The sequence below is a fragment of the Lithobates pipiens genome, unplaced genomic scaffold (assembly GCF_037356315.1).
Source record: "Lithobates pipiens isolate NorthernLeopardFrog02 unplaced genomic scaffold, aLitPip1_a1.2 Scaffold_10, whole genome shotgun sequence".
Lineage (NCBI taxonomy): Eukaryota > Metazoa > Chordata > Amphibia > Anura > Ranidae > Lithobates > Lithobates pipiens.
This window is the reverse complement of record NW_027507686.1, coordinates 170428239-170449606: the sequence shown is the minus strand read 5'-3', so window position 1 is coordinate 170449606 and position 21368 is coordinate 170428239. Positions and strand designations below refer to the sequence as shown.

Below are 21368 nucleotides of genomic sequence, written 5' to 3'. Positions count from 1 at the left end.
ATCTTTGGAGCGGTGAAGGAGCGGTGTATGCACGGCTCCTTCCTATTGATGGCGATACCTCACATGTGTGGTTTGAACACCGTTTTCATATGTGGGCGGGACTTACGTATGCGTTCGCTTCTGCATGCGAGCACATGTGGACAGGGGCGCTTTAATTTAATTTTATTATTGTTCATTTTACTTTGTTTATTTTAGTTTGACATTTTTTTCCCCAAAAATACATTTTTTAATCACTTGTATTCCTATTGCAAGGAATGTAAACATCCCTTGTAATAGGAATATGGGATGACAGGTCCTCTTTACAGTGAGATATGGGGTCAATAAGACCCCACATCTCACCTCTAGGCTGGGAAGCCTGAAATAAAAAAAAAAAAAGATTCTGGCTTTGATCGTATTGGCGAGTCGGTAGAAGCACCGGAGGGCTGCGCGGGGGTGGGCATCTATGGCTGGGTATTGCAGGGTATCACCGAGTATGGCTGGGTATTGCAGGGTATCTCCGAGTATGGTTGGGTATGGCAATTTATGGTAGGGTATTGGCAGGGTATTGCAGAGTATTGTTGGGGTATTGTAGAGTATTAGCGGGGTATTGGCAGGGTATTTCAGAGTATTGGCAGGGTATTGGCGGGGTATTGCAGAGTATTGTCGGGGTATTGCAGAGTATTGGAGAGTATTGGCAGGGTATTGGAGAGTATTGGCAGGGTATTGGAGAGTATTGGCAGGGAATTGAGGGGTTAAATTTGGTGAGCAGCGATGTGGGCACTGCAGATGCAGCCCACAGCGCTGCCGACACCGATCTCTTCCCCCTCCGCTGTACTGATTGGTACAGAGAGGGGAGGGAGGAGCCGGCGTCATAACATGACGCCGCTTTGTTTACAAGTGATCGCTCCATCATTTGATGGAGCAATCAAGCGGCAAACGGCCCCGGCAGTCACGGATGCTCTCGAACGAGAGCAGAATTCTGGGAGGCCGTTAATTAACATCCTCTCAGAGTTAAACAACCGCACTGTAACCGTTAATTGGCTGTGGGCCGGTTGTTAAGTGGTTAATTAAAAAGAAGGTCTCATAATGCTTAGTTAAATCCTGTGCCTTGCTTAGCTAATCATAGGGATAAATCAGGAGACTTGTTTAGGTGCATCCGCCTCACCACCATGATGTCCCATTGGGAATGAAAGAAAGGAAGGGAACAAAATAGTGTAATACTGCTTTATTTAAAGGATTGAAAAAAAAACGAATTGCCTGCTTACATGTAATAGTGCCTTGTGCACTAAGGATAGCCTGCATAAGGTGCGGATAGGAGCCGCACACCGACTGGCCCACGCTCAGTGATTGGTGTGTGTGCTACTGCCATTGGGAGACAAAAACGGAAGCCAGGACCTGGAAGTGACGTGACCAGAAAGTGCCTCTGAGGCAGGATGCTTAACTAGCCTGCCTGAAGTCCAGACCTTTCACCACCTGAAAATATTTGGCTCATCCTTGAAGTGAAAAATATCAGCTTGAATCCTATATCAGGCAAGAATGGGACAACATTCCTTCCCCAAAAGTCCAGAAACTGGTCTACTTCGTTCCCAGACATATATTGAGTGTTATTAAGAAAAAGAGGGGATACTACACTGTGGAAAACATAGCACTGTCCCAACTTTTTTGAGATGAGTTACGGCTATCAATTTAAAAATTACCAAATGTTTTGTTTTTAAAGCAGAACATTTTTTTCGATGTCCTTGGTGCTCCTACCTTCACCAACTTTGCAGCCAGGTTCTTCTGAGCTCTGTAGTTCCTCTGTAATAGGCTGCTAAACTTGCTGAAAAAACTTTATTGCCTGCTGACTTCCTGTTTGTAAGATCGCTGGCTTCCATCCCTCTCCTAAGCTCAGCCAGCGGTCTGACACACCCAGTTGTAGTCCTCTGAAAATGAGCAGGAAGGAAGCAGACATGTTGTTGGTGGAAGGGGTCTCACAACCCCGGTCTGTACCGCCCATGGAGGAGATGTCCTCCTTCTCCTCTCTCCTCCTCTTCTGCTCCTGTCAGTCACCACCCTTTCAGTCTACCTCCCTGCCACACTGCCCCCGCCTGCTATCTCCATGCAGAGCGGGGATTATCATCAGTAATTACTTGTATGACACAGCGGGGATCTTCCACTGTGTCAGGTATTGTTACATGAGAACAACGATCACTGATGTCCCGCCTTGCCCCTGTATAGGAACAGTGTGCTGTCAATCATAATAACAGCGGGGGCGGGGCATCAGCACTCAGTGTTCTCACATACAATACCTGTCACCGTGGGAGATCCCCGCTGTGTCATACAAGTCATTTCTGAGAATAATCCCAGCTTTTCACTGGTGGTCCCTGACATGGTAGTACCTGACATTGTGGTCCCTGACAAGCGGCACTGGTGGTCCCAGATATGGTGGCCCCTGACATGGTGGTCCCTGACAAGTTGCACTGGTGGTCCCTGACAAACGGCACTGGTGGTCCTTGACAAGCAGCACTGGTGGTCCCTGACAAGCAGCACTGGTGGCCCTTGACATGATGGTCCCAGAAAAGTGGCACTGGTGATCCCTGACATGGTGGTCCCTGATAAGCGGTACTGGTGGACATCGATAAGCTGCACTGGTTTGCATTTATATTAAATGCATTAAATGTATTAATTTAAATGCATTTATAAAATGCATTTAATATTATATTAATATACATTTATATTTAAATGCTTTGCATTTATAAGGCTGTAACCCATCATACTGTGTGACATGTATGGCTTGCTGGCTGCAGAACGAGGGGTGTGATTTATGTTGAAGCGGACGAGTTCACATCTACATGTACAAGCCTAATGTACCTCCCACATTCACTCCCATCCCAAGGATTCATGGGAAATGTAGGCTGATTACAGTTAGAGAGAAAGACGGGGATATGATGCAATCATTGTTCTAAGAGTTCATCCCTGCCAGAAAAGATGATGTATTTTTTGAATCACAAAGTTGACTTCTTGAAAATTCAATCAGTCATATCTCTTAAACGGTAAGAAATTTCACAAGTATAATAATGGTTTAGTGTTTTGTGGGGGGGGGTGTACTAATGGGGGATTCTTTGCAAATTCCGGAGTTCTGTTTTAAATAATACATTCTCTCATTTTAAACATTTGATATGTTTTCTATTTTCTATTGTGAATAAAATATGGGTTTATAAGATATGCAAATAATTACATTTACTGTTTTTGTGTACATTTTAAACAGCATCCCAATTTTTTGGAATTGGAGCTGTAAATATATATATATATATATATATATATATATATATATATATTGTGGGGTGATTAGCTTGTGGGGATCACCATTTAGCGTACAGGCATTTTCTTTAAAATCTGGCGGGTTACCAGGTTTATTTACAGGTGGTTTGCAAAGTCATAAAAATAAACAAAACAGTAAGACCCCATTCACACCTGAGCGTTTTGTAGCTTGTCGCCTGAAGCTACAAAACGCTGGAGGGGAAAAAATACATTATTCTCAATGGAGATGGTTCACATCTCCACTCCAAGTCGCCTGAAGCCCTACGCCTGAAGCTCAAACAAGTTCCGGACCCTTTTTTGTCGCGCAAATCGGGCTGATTTGGGCGTTTTCATTCCCATAGAAACTAATGGAAACGCTCGATTCGAGCGTTTAGCGCGACAACGAGCGTTTCTATGGGCGTTTTGACGCTGTATCTGCTCAAGAAAAAATATAATTTACATAATTTAAATAAGGAAATGACATAAACCTTCCTCTTTTAGCAGATGATCAAAGCTCGCCACAGCGCCTAGAGGCGATTCAGTTCGCATTGTGCGCTATACAAGTATTTCATTCATTCATTCATAAAGGACATAAAAAAATACACAGGAAGTGCAGAGATCACCATTTTTAGCTCACATGGAGAACATGAATATGGATGAAGAACTGGATGAGACAGTATGTCTCCTAGATCAGGAGAGGTTTATAAGAATGGTGAAGGAGCCCCCCTGTCTATATGATACGAGAGATCCATGCTACAAACTGCGAGCGAGCAAGAGGAGGGCATGGAACCAGATTGCAATCCAAGTTTTTACAAACTGGGCAGACCTAACTGGCCGTGTGAAGGATGAGAAAGGTAAGAGAAACCCCTGCAAACATAACCACAATAGGGACATAATAGGATGATTAGTACATTATAAGGCCCCTTTCACACTGGGACAGTGCGGGTGTTGGTGGGTTGGCGCTTTGCCGTTATTTCGTATGTGGTATGCGGCGGCTAGCGGGGCTGTTTTAACCCCCGCTAGCGGCCGAAAAAGGGTTAAAATCGCACGCAAAGCACCGCTGCATTAACCCTTTTTCGGCCGCTAGCGGGGGTTAAAACCGCCCTGCTAGCGGCCGCTAGAACGCTGGCAAAGGGCCGCTAGCAGCGGTGCTTTGTGTGCGATTGTGGCCCTTTGCCAGAGTTCTAGCAGCCGCTAGCAGGGCAGTTTTAACCCCCGCTAGCGGCCGAAAAGGGTTAATGCAGCGGTGCTTTGCATGCGATTTTAACCCTTTTTTGGCCGCTAGCGGGGGTTAAAACCGCCCTGCTAGCGGCCGCTAGAACGCTGGCAAAGGGCCGCTAGCAGCGGTGCTTTGTGTGCGATTGCGGCCCTTTGCTAGCGTTCTAGCGGCCGCTAGCAGGGCAGTTTTAACCCCCGCTAGAACGCTGGCAAAGGGTCGCAATCGCACACAAAGCACCGCTGCAGCAGCCCTTTGCCAGCGTTCTAGCGGCCGCTAGCAGCGGCGCTTTGCCGGTGGTATAGCCACGCTGGCCCATTGATTTCAATGGGTAGGAGCGGTATTCAAGGACTTTTTTTACCGTCCTGCTAGTGCCCCGCTCCAGCACTCCTGCTTTCACAGTGCAGTGAAAGGAGTCGCTTTTTCAGGTGCTATACCGGCTCCTTTCTCTCAATTGTGAAAACCGGAGGGCTTTCACACTGGAGCGGTGCGCTAGCTAGTGAATACACTGCTCCTTCACTGCTTCTGCCTGAACAATGCCACAGTGTGAAAGGGGACTATGCATGGGAGTATGAGTATAGTATTAGCAGAATGTCATAAATACATGATGACACACTCTGACCCATAGTGGATATTGGAAGGATACTGCATTAAAAAAAATATATATTTCTAAAAAAAACATGGGATTTCTTGTCAATACATCAAGCATTTTTAATAATAAATCAGTACAGCATAGTATATACTATGGTCATATTTACAAAGAACTAAAGTTTATTAGATTGCCTCAAGCTGCCATGGGACCCGTCATGCTGGTGACATGAAGTAGGAGGCAAATTGATCCCTGACCTGTGTCCCTTGTCTGCTTCCACGAACACCGGTCCAATGAGCCCTTTCCATGTTCTCATGGACTGGGTCCTCAAAGTCAAATCCATCCCGCTGGCGAACAAAATTGTGCAAGGCACATGCAGCTTTGACAACACAAACTGCATTTTGCATGTTGAGAACAATCGGAGTGTGCAGTACCCGCCATTTGTTGGCCAATATGCCAAATGCACATTCGACAACACGACATGCTCGTGTTAGTCTATAATTGAACACACTCCTATGTTCAGTCAGGTTGTGCCCCGAGTAAGGCCGTAGAAGATGCTCACTCAGAGCAAAGGCCTCATCTCCAACAAAAACACTGGGTAGGGGAGGGCCATTTGTGCCAGGGAGTGGCCTGTTTTCTGGAAGGTCCAGAGAATTGTTGCGCAGCAGGTGTCCAAATGATGAATGTGAGAAAATAGAGTCAGCGCTGCTACCATATGATCCAATGTCAATGTAGCTGAAGCAATAATTGGCATCAGCCACTGCCATTAAAACAAAAGAAAAATATTTCTTATAATTGAAATACTGGCTTCCACTACCCATGGGCTTTACGATGCGAATATGTTTCCCATTGATGGCTCCAACACAGTTGGGGAAGTTGCAGCGTTGCCAGAAAACATCTGAGATCCTTGACCAATCTTCCGCTGTCGGTTTTTTGAATACAATATCCTTTAGTATGTCGTAAATAGCAGAGCAAGTGTCACGAATTATGTAGCTTGCTGTGGATTTTCCAACACGAAAGGCATAGTGTATGCTCGCTAAAGATTGTCCGGTTGCTAGGTACCTACAAAGAAATGAACATATATATTTTAATGTGTTTTTTAACAGTTAAACTGCTCAAAATAAAGTGGAAGAGTATACGTGATGCCTACACTTGACATCTAAGACTGCAAAGGGAATTTAGGAGTGGATCTGGGGCATGTGCTCCGAGAGATTATCTGCATGCAAAAGAAATGGAATTCCTTCGGCCATTGCTGGCTTTGGGGCGGTAAGCTATCATCTGTGTACGAATGTCATTAAACAAAATTTAAAGAGAAAGTTATAATAATTCAATTCTATTTTCAGGACTGAAAACTGCTGGGAGGACAGTAATCCAAATGAGGATTTGGACACAGATGCTAGTCAGCAATCAAGCCAAGCATCAGGTGATCAAAGTCAGCAAGCAAGCCAAGCGTCAAGTGATCAAGGAGGCCGAGATCTGGAGAGCCAATTGTCGACTCCAGCACGGTCTACATCTGAGACACATGTGCGAGATGAGGCGTCCCCACTATCCATTTCTGCTCGTGTACCTGCTAGAGCAATAAGAAGGAAGGCTCCTGATCCTGACTTCAACCGCATGCTGGACATTATGACCAGTATGTCAGAAAAAATTAGCAGCAACAGGTCTCATGTGCAGGTTTCTGCAAGATGTCTGGAAGGTCTGATGGAGAAGGTACCATCAGAACTCCAGGCAGACATATTGGCAAGTACCATACGCTATATTGCGACTTTTATACCACCAACCCCCACATATAGGTCCTCAGAGCCTCCGCCACCTAATGGTCCCTATGCAAATCACCCCCCGCCCCATCTGCCAGCACCACCATCCTCTCATTACCTTCCTCTGCCAACACCACCACCTTCAAATTACTTTCCTCTGCCAACACCACCACCACCACCACCTTCTAATTGGCAGCAAAATGAGAATCCCTCTACCTCCAACTGGTCACAATATGGCCATGCAATGAATGTGGTGAATACACCCAATGAGGGAGTCAACTCCTCCCAAACATTCCATCGCCTCTAATTTTATTTATTTTTTTGATTCATGAGCTACGTTAGCTCTATTTCTTTGTTGAGCTGTAAATGTGCAAAACGCACAAACGAACAGAAAAAGTAATAACAGAAAAAGTTATATTTCAGTAATATTTTAAATTAAAAAAATAAAGTTTTTATTTGGCTTTAAAAATGTGTGATTGGCGTTTATTTTAGGCATATAAAAAATTATTCATATTAGGTTCTTCATTAAAGTGGTTGTATACTCATTTTTGGGACTTTTACCTACAGGAATGCCTATAATAAAGTTTACCTGTAGGTAAAAAAAAATATCTCCTAAACCATACAGGTTTAGGAGATATTCCCCTCGGTATGCGCTGCTGACTGCAGCGGTGCATGCGCACAAGGGGATTCTCAGCCTGAAAATCCGGCAGTGGCTGGCCGGCCGGAATGAAATCTCCCGCGCGCAGGAGTGACGATATCACGGCTCCAGCCACTCACAGCGCCAGAGCCGCGATACCCGGAAGAAACGCCGAGGGAGCATGTCAGCTCCCTCGGCGTGGATCGGGCTAGATGTCGGGGCCTCGTTCTAAGGTGAGTATTTCATAATGAGCTAGTATGCGGTGCATACTAGCTCATTTTGCCTTTTGCTTTGCAGGGGTAAAAAAAAAAAAAAACGGGTTTACTACCGCTTTAATCTCAGTTAAGCCCCAAACCAATTTGCAGCCAAAGGACCAGGCCCCTTTTTGTGATTCGGCACTGCGGCGCTACAATTGCGCGGACGTGCAACGTGGCTCCAAAACAAAATTTATGTCGTTTATAGGGGATAGTTTTATAGCATTTTTATCTTTTTTTTTTTTTTCTTTAATGGCAGCGATCAGTGATTTTTATTGTAACTGCGACATTTTTGCAGACACATCGGACATTTTTAACACATTTTTGGACACTGGCAGGAAGGTGTTAACCACTAGGGGGCAGTGTAGGTGTTATGTATGACGTTATGTGTTTTTTTATTTTAGTGGGCGTGGCCTGGCATGTGACGTCACTGATTGTCTTTCCGATCGGTGACAGCCACAGTAGGAAGCACGGGGAGAGGTTTGTCTACTCGGATCTCTCCTCGTTCTTCAGCTCTGTGACCCGATTGCGGGACACCATCGGCGATCAGGTCCGCTGGTTCTGCGGCCACGGTCACAGAGCTCAGGACCGGGTCAGGAACGCACCACCGGCGGGGCACTCCCGATCCACGGCTGGGCACTGAGCAACGTACAGGTATGTGCTTGTGCCCAGCCGTGCCATTCTGCCGATGTACATTGGCGTGAGGTGGTAAGTGGTTAAAAAATTAAATAGAAATATGACAATATTACCTCAGTGTGATAATTAGTCGTTCCACAGGGGGTATACTGTTCCTAAAATATGTGTCCATTCGCTGCAACCGACTACTGAGTAAACCCAGTAACTCATCAAAGCTGTGAAAAAAAAAATAACAAATATGGCGTTTATGGGTGGACATTATAAAATAAGACAGGAACAATGTCAAACATTATGAATTCAACTATTTTGACTAACCTTTTTATGGACATCCTGGTGTAGTCCAAAAATGTATCTTCATGGTCACGTAGGTCACTGTACATAACCCAAAATTGCCCTCTCTCTTCCCGATCGGCAATTACGGGGTGGATCCAATATCTGCGTGCCCTCTTCTTCCTCCTCTCTTGTTCACGCAGAAAAAATGTGGCAACAGTGGATGCTGCCACAAAACATGCCATCTCATCGTCACTCATCTTTAGTAGATATGCCGCAGGGAGCACAATGCTGAACCGGAAGTACATGAGCACAATGCTGAACCGGAAGTACATTAAAGTACAGTACTCAGGAAGCAGATGAAAAATATTTTTCCTATTGGCTGAAAAAAAAAACGCAGAAGTTAAAAAACGCCGGAAAACGCTGTATGCAAACGCACGTTGTCGCGCGACAAAACGCCGGTAAAAACGCTCCAACACGCTACGCTCAGGTGTGAATGCAGCCTAAAACAAATCCTTGCCTTCCGACGCCAAACTAAACAGTACACTGCTCTCTATACGGTGCGGGGCTGGTCCCCGTCTCCCACAAGGTAAAGCAAACCTTTGTTTTCAATCCAAAAAAAGGATCCTCTCTCTCACATTCCCTTCTGAGTCTCAGGCCAAAGCACTGCTGTGCTCTCTTCTTGGTCATTTAACCACTTGCCGACCGCCGCACGACGATGTACGTCGACAGAATGGCCCCCCCGGTGCCAGCGGCGGTCGGTTTTCGTTCAGAAGCGATCCGGGATGAGGGGGCGGCCATTCATTCATGGCCACCCCCTCTCGATCGCTCCTGACGAATGGAAGTGAGGCGTGACATCACTTCCTCTCCTGTAATGTAAACACAGGCAGAGGAAGTTATGTAATCTCTCCTCCGTGTCGGTATTTTTCGTTCCGGCACCGAGGAGAGAGGATCGGTGAGTTGCACCAACACGACACTTCACAGTAGGACATGCCAGGCACACTCACACCCCCCCTTCACCCCCCGATCACCCCCCCCAATCACCCCTGCCCCCCCCAGTCACAGTGACACCAATAGCATTTTTTTTTTTTTGCATTGGTGTCATTTGTGACTGTAATAACTGTTAGGGCAGTTAGGGTTAGCCCCCTTTAGTTCTAAGGTACCCCCCTAACCCCCCCAATAAAGGTTTAACCCCGTGATCACCCCCCGTCGCCAGTGTCACTAAGGCTGGGTTCACATTGCAGCGGTTTATGAGAACGGATGTGATTCGCACCGCACTGCAGTGCAAATCACATCCGATCTCTGTGCGATTCGAGTTCAGCCATACAGATAGTATGGCTGAATTCGCGCCACACCCCGCCGCAAACTCGCACGGGACCCTTTTTTTGGTCCACAGCAGAATCGGATCGCATGGGTGTTTACACCATGCGATCCGAGTTTGCAGATCGCACTGCGATATGCGAACTGATCTGGGGGTGTCATTAACATTTCACTGACACTCCCAGCAGTTCGCATAGGGCAGTGTGAACTGCCGCCGGGAGGCATGCGATGCGGGAACCCGCCGCGGATTCGTGGCGTTCCCGCATCGCTCCAGTGTGAACCCAGCCTAATAAGCGATCGTTTTTCTGATCGCTGTATTAGCGTCACAGGTGACTCTAGTTAGGCAGGTAGGTATTTAGGTTCGCCGCAGCTTTTTATAGCACCAGGGACCCCCATATACTACCGCATAAAGCCCCCTGATTGCCCCCTAGTTAACCCTTTCACCAGTGATCACCATATAACTGTTACAGGTGACGCTGGTTGGTTAGTTATTTTTTTAGTTTCAGGGCACCCGCCATTTATTACCTAGTCTCACTAGTGTACCCCTAAATTTAGGGGTGTCTACTTTCCAAAATGGGGTCATTTGGGGGGGGGGGGGTTGTGCTATCTTGGCATTTTATGGCCTTCAAAACTGTAACGCCCTTAGAAAGCCTGAAGGCGGTGCTTGGTTTTCGGGGCCCTGTACGCGGCTAGGCTCCCAAAAAGTCCCACATATGTGGTATCCCCGTACTCAGGAGAAGCAGCAGAATTTATTTTGGGGTGTCATTTCACATATGCCCATGGCATGCGTGAGCAATATATCATTTAGTGACAACTTTGTGAAAAATAAAAATAAAATAAAAAAGTTTGTAATTTTCCCGCAACTTGTGGCAAAATATAAAATATTCCATGGACTCAACATGCCTCTCAGCAAATAGCTTGGGGTGTCTACTTTCTAAAATGGGGTAATTTGTGGGGGTTTTGTGCCATCTTGGCATTTTATGGCCTTCAAAACTGTAATAGGTAGTGAGGAGTGAAGTCAAATATTTACGCCCTTAGAAAACCTGAAGGCGGTTCTTGGCTTTCGGGGGGCCCCGTACGCGGCTAGGCTCCCAAAAAATCCCACACATGTGGTATCCCCGTACTCAGGAGAAGCAGCAGAATTTATTTTGGGGTGTCATTTCACATATGCGCATGGCATGTGTGAGCAATATATCATTTAGTGACAACTTTGTGAAAAAAAAAAAAAAAAATTAAAGTTTGTAATTTTCCCGCAACTTGTGGCAAAATATAAAATATTCCATGGACTCAACATGCCTCTCAGCAAATAGCTTGGGGTGTCTACTTTCTAAAATGGGGTCATTTGTGGGGGTTTTGTGCCATCTTGGCATTTTATGGCCTTCAAAACTGTAATAGGTAGTGAGAAGTGAAATCAAAAATTTACGCCCTTAGAAAGCCTGAAGGCGGTGCTTGGATTTCGGGGCCCCGTACGCGGCTAGGCTCCCAAAAAGTCCCACATATGTGGTATCCCCGTACTCAGGAGAAGCAGCAGAATTTATTTTGGGGTGTCATTTCACATATGCCCATAGCATGTGTGAGCAATATATCATTTAGTGACAACTTTGTGTAAAAAAAAAAAAAAAAAATTTTTTTTGTCATTATTCAATCGCTTGAGGCAAAAAAATAAAATATTCAATGGGCTCAACATGCCACTTATCAATTTCCTTAGGGGGTCTACTTTCCAAAATGGAGTCATTTGGGGGGGTTTTGTACTGCCCTGCCATTTTAGCTCCTCAAGAAATGAGATAGGCAGTCGTAAACTAAAAGCTGCGTAAATTCCAGAAAACTTACCTTAGTTTGTAGATGTGACAACTTTTGCACAAACCAATAAATATACAGTTATTGACTTTTTTTTTACCAAAGACATGTGGCTGAATACATTTTGGCCTAAATGTATGACTAAAATTGAGTTTATTGGATTTTTCTAATAACAAAAAGTAGAAAATATCATTTTTTTTCAAAATTTGCGGTCTTTTTACGTTTATATCGCAAAAAATTAAAATCGCAGAGGCAATCAAATACCATCAAAAGAAAGCTCTATTTGTGGGAAGAAAAGGACGCAAATTTTGTTTGGATACAACATTGCATGACCGCGCAATTACCAGTTAAAGCAGCGCAGTGCCAAATTGTAAAAAGACCTCTGGTCATTGACCAGCAAAATGGTCCGGTCTGAAAGTGGTTAAAGTTCACCTGAGCATGGACTCAAGTGGACCACAAGACCCGGACCGAAACCAAGCCTGCCAACAGAGGCTGGAAAAATCCGGGCCAGATTCCGGGTCAGTCTCTGACAAAAGAACAAAAGCGCGTGTATTTATATATATATATATATTATATATATATATATATATATATATACACACACACACACATACACACACACACACACACACACACACACACACACACATAGTATACATTATATATAATCTATTGATTAATCCACCTCTGTTTTGTAAAGTAATTCAGAAATCACCGGACAGATTAAATATGAAACTCATATATTACTCAGGTTTAAATCTGCTTTGCAGTTGCACAGACTTTGAAGAACAAGGCGGAGCTGAGGGAATTAGGGGGCGAATCAGAAACACCTAAGGGAAATATTGTGTGCAGCTATTAAATAGAAAATGAGCAGGGTAATGGATTTTCTGGGCCATTACCAAATGCTTGAGAAGAATTGTTGGATAACATAATTAGAAAGCACCCACAGAAAGCAGTTATGGGTCATAGGTTTTAAAAGGTTATTACTAATAAGCAGTCCGCACACTGACTGCATTCACTGAAAGCATAGGCAGGTCAGGAATAGCATAAATATTTTTATATCACTTGACAGTACTGTCAGAAGATTTTTTTTTTTTTCAATCAAAAGTGCAGTAATTACCAGTAACAGTTTTATTTACTACACATTTTTAGCAGCCCAGAAACAAAGTCTCTAAATAGAATCAGAACTCAGAGCCATACTAGCACATTAAAATGAACAGATATGGTTATAAACCCATAAAATGCATGTCTATGCATTGCTAAAATGTAACCACAAATCTCTCTCTCCTTTAGTCCTAACATTATTTGTGGCTTTTAACGTGTTCCTATATCGAGAAAAAGCTCTCAACTCCTTGTGACATCATCAGGCGTGTAAACTTCTTGCAAGGGGCAGATGCTGAAATATCAGTTCATATTGAACACACCTCAGAACTACATGCCCTAACCAAGATCCCTTTCCCTTTTGGTTCTCTCTCTCATATATATATATATATATATATATATATATATACACACACACACACACACACACACACTGTGTATATATCTCCAGTTCGGCTACAGAGTATTTTTTTTTTTTATGTAAAAATACCAATTTTTGGCAATAGAATTACAAACACCCAAATAGTTATACATTTTCTGAAACAGGGGCCCTGTAGAATAAAAAGGCGATAGTTCCAAATTTTTGTTTCACATGATATTTGAGCAACTGTTAATTAAACGCAAATGTTCCAGAAAAAATATAATACAATTTTAGTGCAAAACCACACCATATAATATCCATTTTACAGTCAGAATACTGTAGCAAAAGTGATACAAAAATTTAACAAAGATGGAACTGCAACCATCGCACAGAGACGTCTGGGCCGTCTATAGAAGTTAAGACCTAGACAGGAGTGTTTTCTGAGCAGAAGGGTTAAAGAAAATTGCCATGCAAGTTCACTGCAGTTAACTAAAGACATAGAAAGCCAAACTGGGGTGATTGTTTCCCATGACAACAATACGGTGTAGACTGCAGAGGAATGGCATTGCATGGATGTCGTCCCCAAGGAAAGCCTCTCCTAAAGGCCATGCACAAAAAAGCCTGCCTAGAATTTGCCAGGGCCCATGCTGAAAAAGAAGACTACTGGGACTCTGCACTCTGGACTGATGAGACCAATATAAATATTTTTGGAATTAATGGCTCAAAACTATACGGCGTTGCAAAGGTGAGGAATACAAATAAAAATGCATGGTGCCTACAGTGAAACACGGTGGTGGCAGTGTCCTTCTGTGGGGTTGCTGGAGTGTTGCTGGTGTTGGGCAGCTGCATTTCATTGATGGTATCATGAATTCACAGATGTACTGCTCTATATTGAAAGAGAAGATGCTACCATCACTCCGTGCCCTTGGTCGTCATGGCCTTTTCCAACATGACAATGATCTAAAACACACATCTAATAAGAAAACTGTTGCATTTCTGGAGAAGAACAGGGTGAAAGTGATTCAATGACCTAGGGAGTATAGGTGCCACTTGATTCTGCCTTTAACTAGAAGAAACCTGCCCTCTGGGTCTTTGAAATCCAAAATCCAATCCAATTTATAGGATTTAGAGACTATAGTTGCTACCCATCTGGTTTTATTTTCATCACTGGTAGAAGTGGGGGAGGTTTAAGTTTAAGTAGAGAGTAGGGTAGAGAGTATGGAGGTTTAAGTAGAAGTGGGGGAGGTTTAAGTGGATGAATTTGGGAACATACCATATAGGAAAATTAGTTTCTTGTAGCATGATAATATCTAGATTTAGGGTTTTGTAGCTGTCAAAAACGTTCCTTTGTTTGATAGGAGAGTTTAAGCCCTGGACATTATGGGATGCTATTTTGAGAGTGTTGTTTGTGAGGTTAGCCATGGAGCTCAGAAGGTGCAATGCTGCTTACTCTACCGTCACTCACCCTTAGATGTCTTCTTTTAGAGTGACAGTGGGAGGGATCTCCTTTAGGATTGTGCAAAGTCTCTGTGTCCTGCACTGGCAAGATGTAGCGGTTGGCTGCAACAGATGAAACCAATAGGCACATAGAGAGTGAGGAGAGAACAGGAAGAGAGGAAAAGGTAGGAGGAGACAGAAGATTGGAAAGGATCTCCTAGCATAATAATAGAATAGTATTCATGGGGGAGAATCCCTCCCCTAGGTCCTTTACACAAAAAACAATAAGGGTCTGGCCCGTATGGGCACAGACAACCTAACCCCAGAGGCCCTCGGGGATCTGAGGGGTAGATGGAGGCACATGTGGTCCAACCTTGAACAGGGCGCCCTTGGTATTGTTGCATAAAAGCTATAGCACAGCAACCAGTAACAAATATTTGTGTGACTAAAGACTCCAAAACTTATCTGGACGGTCCTTCTTTTGTCCTCCATCTAGTGTTAAACTTTCCACAGCAGAATGGGAAACCTGCAAGAAAGTTAATTTGTCTCTGGGTCTCTCTGGTAAATATGAGGAGGATTAACCTCTTCTGGGAATATCCACTTCTTGAGTTTAGAAGGCGGAGAGCCTCCGAGGGGGCCAGCTGGATTGCCACAGGGAGGTCCAGAGTCACTGATGAGTCTATTGAGTGGAAAAAAATAATAATAAAGACAAAACTGGAAAACAGTTAAACCGGTATGGGAAACATCAGGAACATGGAAGAAATGTATCTCTAAGCAGTGGGTTCATTAGAACCTGGAACCAAACTCTGGGTCAGGAGAGATGAGAAATTCGGGGTAGTAGGCTAAAGTTCAAGGTGGTCTGTTAGCTTTAGCTTTCTTTGATTTTGCCTTGCTCCATAGTGGGGATTGGGGGCTGGTAGGTGTCGGTCTTTTGGCCAATCCAGATACGGTGTTGGAAATGTCCATATCAGCTTCCTGGGAGATAAACTTCAGGTGTAGAAGGAGTTTTTCACTATCCAAGAAATTGGAGAAAGGCTAGTTCTTTCCTTTGTTGGTAAACTTCACTACAAAAAGGAAGGCCCATCTGTACTTAATGTCCCTCTGTGTCAGAACTGATAGCAATTGTTTATTTTTTTTGTTTTTTTACCACTTCAGAGAACTCTATCAAAACTATATTTCATTTCTTCCATTTACAAGTAGACACAATTTAACCACAGGGCACTTACACACCTTTCCTGCCCAGACCAATTTTCAGCTTTCAGGGTTCTCACACTTTGAATGCCAATTACAAAGTGATGCAACACTGTACCCAAACAAAATTTAAACCTGTTTCCAGAGAAATAGAGCTTTCTTTTGGTGGTATTTAATCACCACTGGGTTTTTTTATTTTTTGCGACATAAGTGGAAAAAGACCAAACACTTTTTTTAGTTTCTATGATAACATTTTGCAAATAAGTCATATTTTTTCATAAGTTTGGGCCACAATTTATACGGCTACATCTCTTTGGTAAAAATATCCCAAATCGGTGGATATTATTTAGTCTGTGAAAGTTATAGTCTACAAGCTATGGTGCAAATCAGTGAAAATTGATTACTGACGGCTTATCTCTTAATTCTTGAAGCCCTGAAATGTCAGAAAAGTACAAATACCCCCCAAATTACCCTATTTTGAAAAGAATACAGTCAAAGGCACTTGGTGAGTTTTTTTGAAGTTGTAATTTTTTCCCACAATTCTTGGGAAAATTAAGAATTTTTTTTTCTCACAAAATTGTCATAATAACAAAGTTATTTATTCTCACACACAGCATATGCATACATCCAATTACAACCCAAAATACATTCTGCTACTCCTCCCGAGTATGGCAATACCCAGATGTGTGTGACTTTTACACAGCCTGGCCACACAGAGAGGTCCAACATGCAGGGAGCACCATCAGGGGTTCTAGGAGCATAAATTACACCTCTAATTTCCTAACAACCTATTATATTTTTTGAAGGCCCTGGAGTACCAGAACAATGAAATTACACACAAAATGACCAAATTTTGGAAAGCAAACACCCCAACGTATATTCTATTGCAATATGAGTCTTTTAAATGGTTCATTCTTTTTACACAAGTCTTCAGAAAACGTGGAAAGAAAATTAAAACCTATTTTTTTTTAAACAAAGTTGTCAATTTATAAGTTATATCAAACTCATAGCATGTATAGCAGAAATTACACCCCAAAATACATTCTGTTACTCATCCAGAGTATGGCGATACAACATGTGTGAGACTTTTACACAGCCTGACCACATACAGAGGCCCAACATTGAAGTAATGGTGTGTTCCTTGGCCATCATGATTTGTTCACTAAGATTCTCTAACAAACTTCTGAGAGCTTCACAGAACAGCTGTATTTATACTGGGAAGTGTGGCTGCACACCACACTTTTCAGATATTTATTTGTAGAAAAAAATCGTTATCATTTTTCCTTCCGCTTTTCATCTATGTGGTCTATCACATAAAATCTCAATAAAATACATTTATGCTTTTTGGTTGCAACATGACAAAATGTGGAAGATTTCAAGGGGTATACATACATTTCAAGGCACTTTATTTTTTTTATACACAGACACACACACACATACATACACACATATATATATTTATACACACACACACATATATGACATGAAATACATCACCTTTACCTCTGCAGCCTCTAATGCATTTAGTTGAGTATGGAAGAACAAAATATTTTGCAAAAAGGCAAGGGCGTAACCCCTACAATAACTTTTTAGTATATTTCAAGGAAATTACATTCATTTAACACACAGAAATATTTGGCCAGAAGCCCAAAAAGTCCTCATCATTTGTGCAACCAAAAAGCTCCCACTTTGATACAATGGGTAAAGCACAGTGGCAGAAATATAGGGGTCGCTGAGGTCGCCATGGTGACAGAACCCCCTGTATACCTCGATAGGAGGAGAGGCAAGACGACTGAAACCAAGCTCCTCGACCCTAAGCCGAATTGTAATCAGCACTGCAGGGAGCTCGTCACACTGATTTGACCTAAAGTGAAAGCACAGTGTGTGCTGTGCTGTTTGTCTCCCCCTACAGTGCAGTACCCAGAAGGAAGAGGTAAGGTAAAGGACTGCCGTTTTTTATAAGGCTAATATGTGTGGGCATGTGCATGTGTGTGTGTTTGTGTGTTACAAAGTTACATAGTCAGTAAGGTTGAATAAAGACACCAATCCATCCAGTTCAACCTGAGTGAGTGTCAGTTGTCCCTATCCTTGTACATCACACACTCACATCGGTCCCTACCCTCAAGGAGCCCACAATCTAAGGTCCCCATTCATATACTAGGGCCAATTTTGGACAGAAGCCAATTAACCTACCTGCATTAACCTAACACTATTATCACAAACAGACTGTTAATATATCTTATATCTCCAGTTGCACAAAACAAGTGCTTTCACTACACTTAATCCACATAAAATCAAAAATGAGTGCAGCGCTACTGTAAACTCCCCATATAATGCTGGATACAGCTGAGTTAAGCCTCATCAAGCGTTTTTTTTTACATGTCAAAATCAATGGTTCCCTATGAGAGCCCATTGATTTGAATAGAAGTCGCACCACAAGTCAGATCATGATGCTCTGACTTGTGGTGCATTTTGTGCACTGAGGATCTTGAAGGGGAACCCTCGCCAAAATGAAAACAAAAACAAAAAACTGGTGTGGGGTCCCCCCAGGAGCATACCAGACCCTTTGGTCTGGTATGGATTTGAAGGGGAACCCCCATGCCAGAATAATTGGCGTGGGGTCCCACCAAAATCCATACTAGACCCTTATCCGAGCACGCAGCCCAGCAGGTCAGTTAAGGTGGGGTGAGAGAGTGCCCCCCTCTGGACCATACCAGGCCACATGCCTTGTGGCCCCCACCCCAAAGCACCTCGCATCCGTGTTGATGGGGACAAAGACCTCTTCCCGACAACCCTGGCCAGTGGTTGTTTGGGTCTGTGGGTGGGGGGGCTTATTGGAATCTGAAAGCCCCCTTTAACAAGGGAGCTCCCAGATCCCAACCTCCATCCCTATGTGAATGAGTATGGGGTAGATTTTACCCCTATCCATTTGCCCCCCCAAAAAGTGTCAAAAATAAAAACAGTACATGGATTTTGACAAAGGAATTTATTCACCCTTTCACGACTACGCCAATTTTTGGCATTTGGTGTTTACAAGTTAAAATCCATATTTTTTGCTAGAAAATTACTTGGAACCCCCAAACATTATATATATATTTTTTAGCAGAGACTCTAGAGAATAAAACGGCAATATTTTATGTCACACGGTGTTTGTGCAGCTGTGTTTTAAACGCAACTTTTTAGGAAAAGGGACACTTTCATGAATTAAAAAAAACAAAACTGTAAAATTAGACCAATTTTATTGCATAATGTGAAAGATAATGTTACGCCGAGTAAATAGATATCAAACATGTCACACTTTATAATTGCATGCACTCGTGGAATGACGACAAACTACGGTACCTAAAAATCTCAATAAGCGACGCTTTAAATGTTTTTTCCGGTTACCAAGTTAGAGTTACAGAGGAGGTCTAGTGCTAGAATTATTGCTCTCGCTCTGACGATCGCAGCGATCTGATGTTCTTCCAATGCTCTCTCCTGCTGTAATGCTGGGCCCGCCATTTGCCATTACTTATATAGACATGGGGCGGGGCCATCCGATTATGTCATCTAGAGATGTCATTGGAATGTGTCCTATCGGACCGTGTTGTCGGATAATCCGACTGTGTGTGGTATGCATCAGACTGATTCCATCGGAATATCCGTCGAACCCAATTTTCCAACTTGTTGGAAATATTTTCTGACAAACTGGTCCGATGGGACATACTCCGATCATGTGTAGAGAATTCCGATCGGACAAAGTGCCACGCATGCTCAGATCAAATTCCTACACCAAAGCTATTGGCTACTAGCCTGAACATAGTCCCGTCGTAACGAAATAACGTCATCACGTTCTGAATGATCAGATTTTCCGACAACTTGGTCCGACCGTGTGTATGCAACAGTTTCGGACAAAATCCAACGGATTTGGTTGGCAGAATGTCCGACCGTGTGTACAGGGGCTTTGAATGCCAGTTACTCAGTCATGCAACACTGTACCCAAACAAAATTTTTATCATTTTTTTCATACAAATATAGCTTTCTGATCACACCTGATGTACTGACGGCTATCTCATTTCTTGAGACTGTGAAATGTCAGGAAAGTACAAATACCCCCCAAATGACCCCTTTTTGAATAGTAGACAGTCCAAGGTAAGAGGCATGGTGAGTTTTTTGAAGATGTAATTTTTTCCCACAAAAAATGTTTGTTTTTGTTTGTTTTTTACAAAATTGTCATAATAACAAGTTATTTCTCATACACAGCATATGCATACTTCCAATTACACCCCAAAATACATTCTGCAACTCTTCCCGAGTATGGCGATACCACATGTGTGGGACTTTTACACAGGCTGGCCACACAGAGAGGTCCAACATGAAGGGAGCACCGTAAGGGGTTCTAGGAGCATAAATGACACCTCTAATTTCCTAACGACCTATTACATTTGTGAAGGCCCTGGAGCACCAGGACAGTAGAATTACCCACAAAATGACCCAATTTTGGAAAGCAGACACCCAAACGTATATTCTATGAGGCGTAATGAGTCTTTTGAACAGTTAACTTTTTTCCACAAGTCTTCGGAAAACGTGGAAAGAAAATGAAAACATATATTTTTTTATTTTTATTTTTTACACAAAGTTGTCCATTTATAAGATATTTCTAACACATAGCATGTATATAGCAAAAATTACACCCCAAAACACACATTCTGCTACTCCTCCTCAGTATTCCGATACCACATGTGTGACACTTTTACACAGCCTGGCCATATACAGAGGTCCAACATGGAAGTGGTACTTTCAGGCATTCTAGGAGCATAAATGAGACATCTCATTTCGTTCCTACCTATCACACTTTTTGAAGGTCCTGGAGCACCAGGACAATGGAATTACCCCCAAAATGACCCCCTTTTGGAAAGCAAACACCCCAATGTGTATTCTATGAGGCATAGGCTGCAAATAGGTACTCGGGTACTCTGACGGGCTGGTGACAGGTACTCGGGTACTCCGACGGGCTGGTGACAGGTACTCGGGTACTCCGACGGGCTGGTGACAGGTACTCGGGTACTCCGACGGGCTGGTGACAGGTACTCGGGTACTCAGATGAACAGTGACAGGTACTGGGGTACTCAGATGGGCTGTGACGGGTACTCCGACGGGCTGGTGACAGGTACTCGGGTACTCAGATGAACTGTGACAGGTACTCGGGTACTCAGATGGGCTGTGACAGGTACTCAGGTACTCAGATGGGCTGGGACAGGTACTCAGGTACTCAGATGGGCTGGGACAGGTAGTCGGGTACTCAGATGAACTGTGACAGGTACTCGGGTACTCAGATGGGCTGTGACAGGTACTCGGGTACCCAGATGAACTATGACAGGTACTCGGGTACTCAGATGGGCTGTGACAGGTACTCAGATGGGCTGGTACAGGTACTCGGGTACTCAGATGGGCTGGGACAGGTACTCGGGTACTCAGATGGGCTGGGACAGGTACTCGGGTACTCAGATGGGCTGGGACAGGTACTCGGGTACTCAGATGGGCTGGGACAGGTACTCGGGTACT

At 43.5% G+C, this 21368-nt stretch overlaps 1 protein-coding gene across 3 annotated transcripts in view; it reads right to left on the bottom strand.

Moving 5' to 3' along the window:
• CHID1 (chitinase domain containing 1) overlaps positions 1-21368 on the bottom strand; it is a 924523-nt gene that overhangs the window by 656066 nt on the left and 247089 nt on the right. The window lies entirely within an intron of this gene.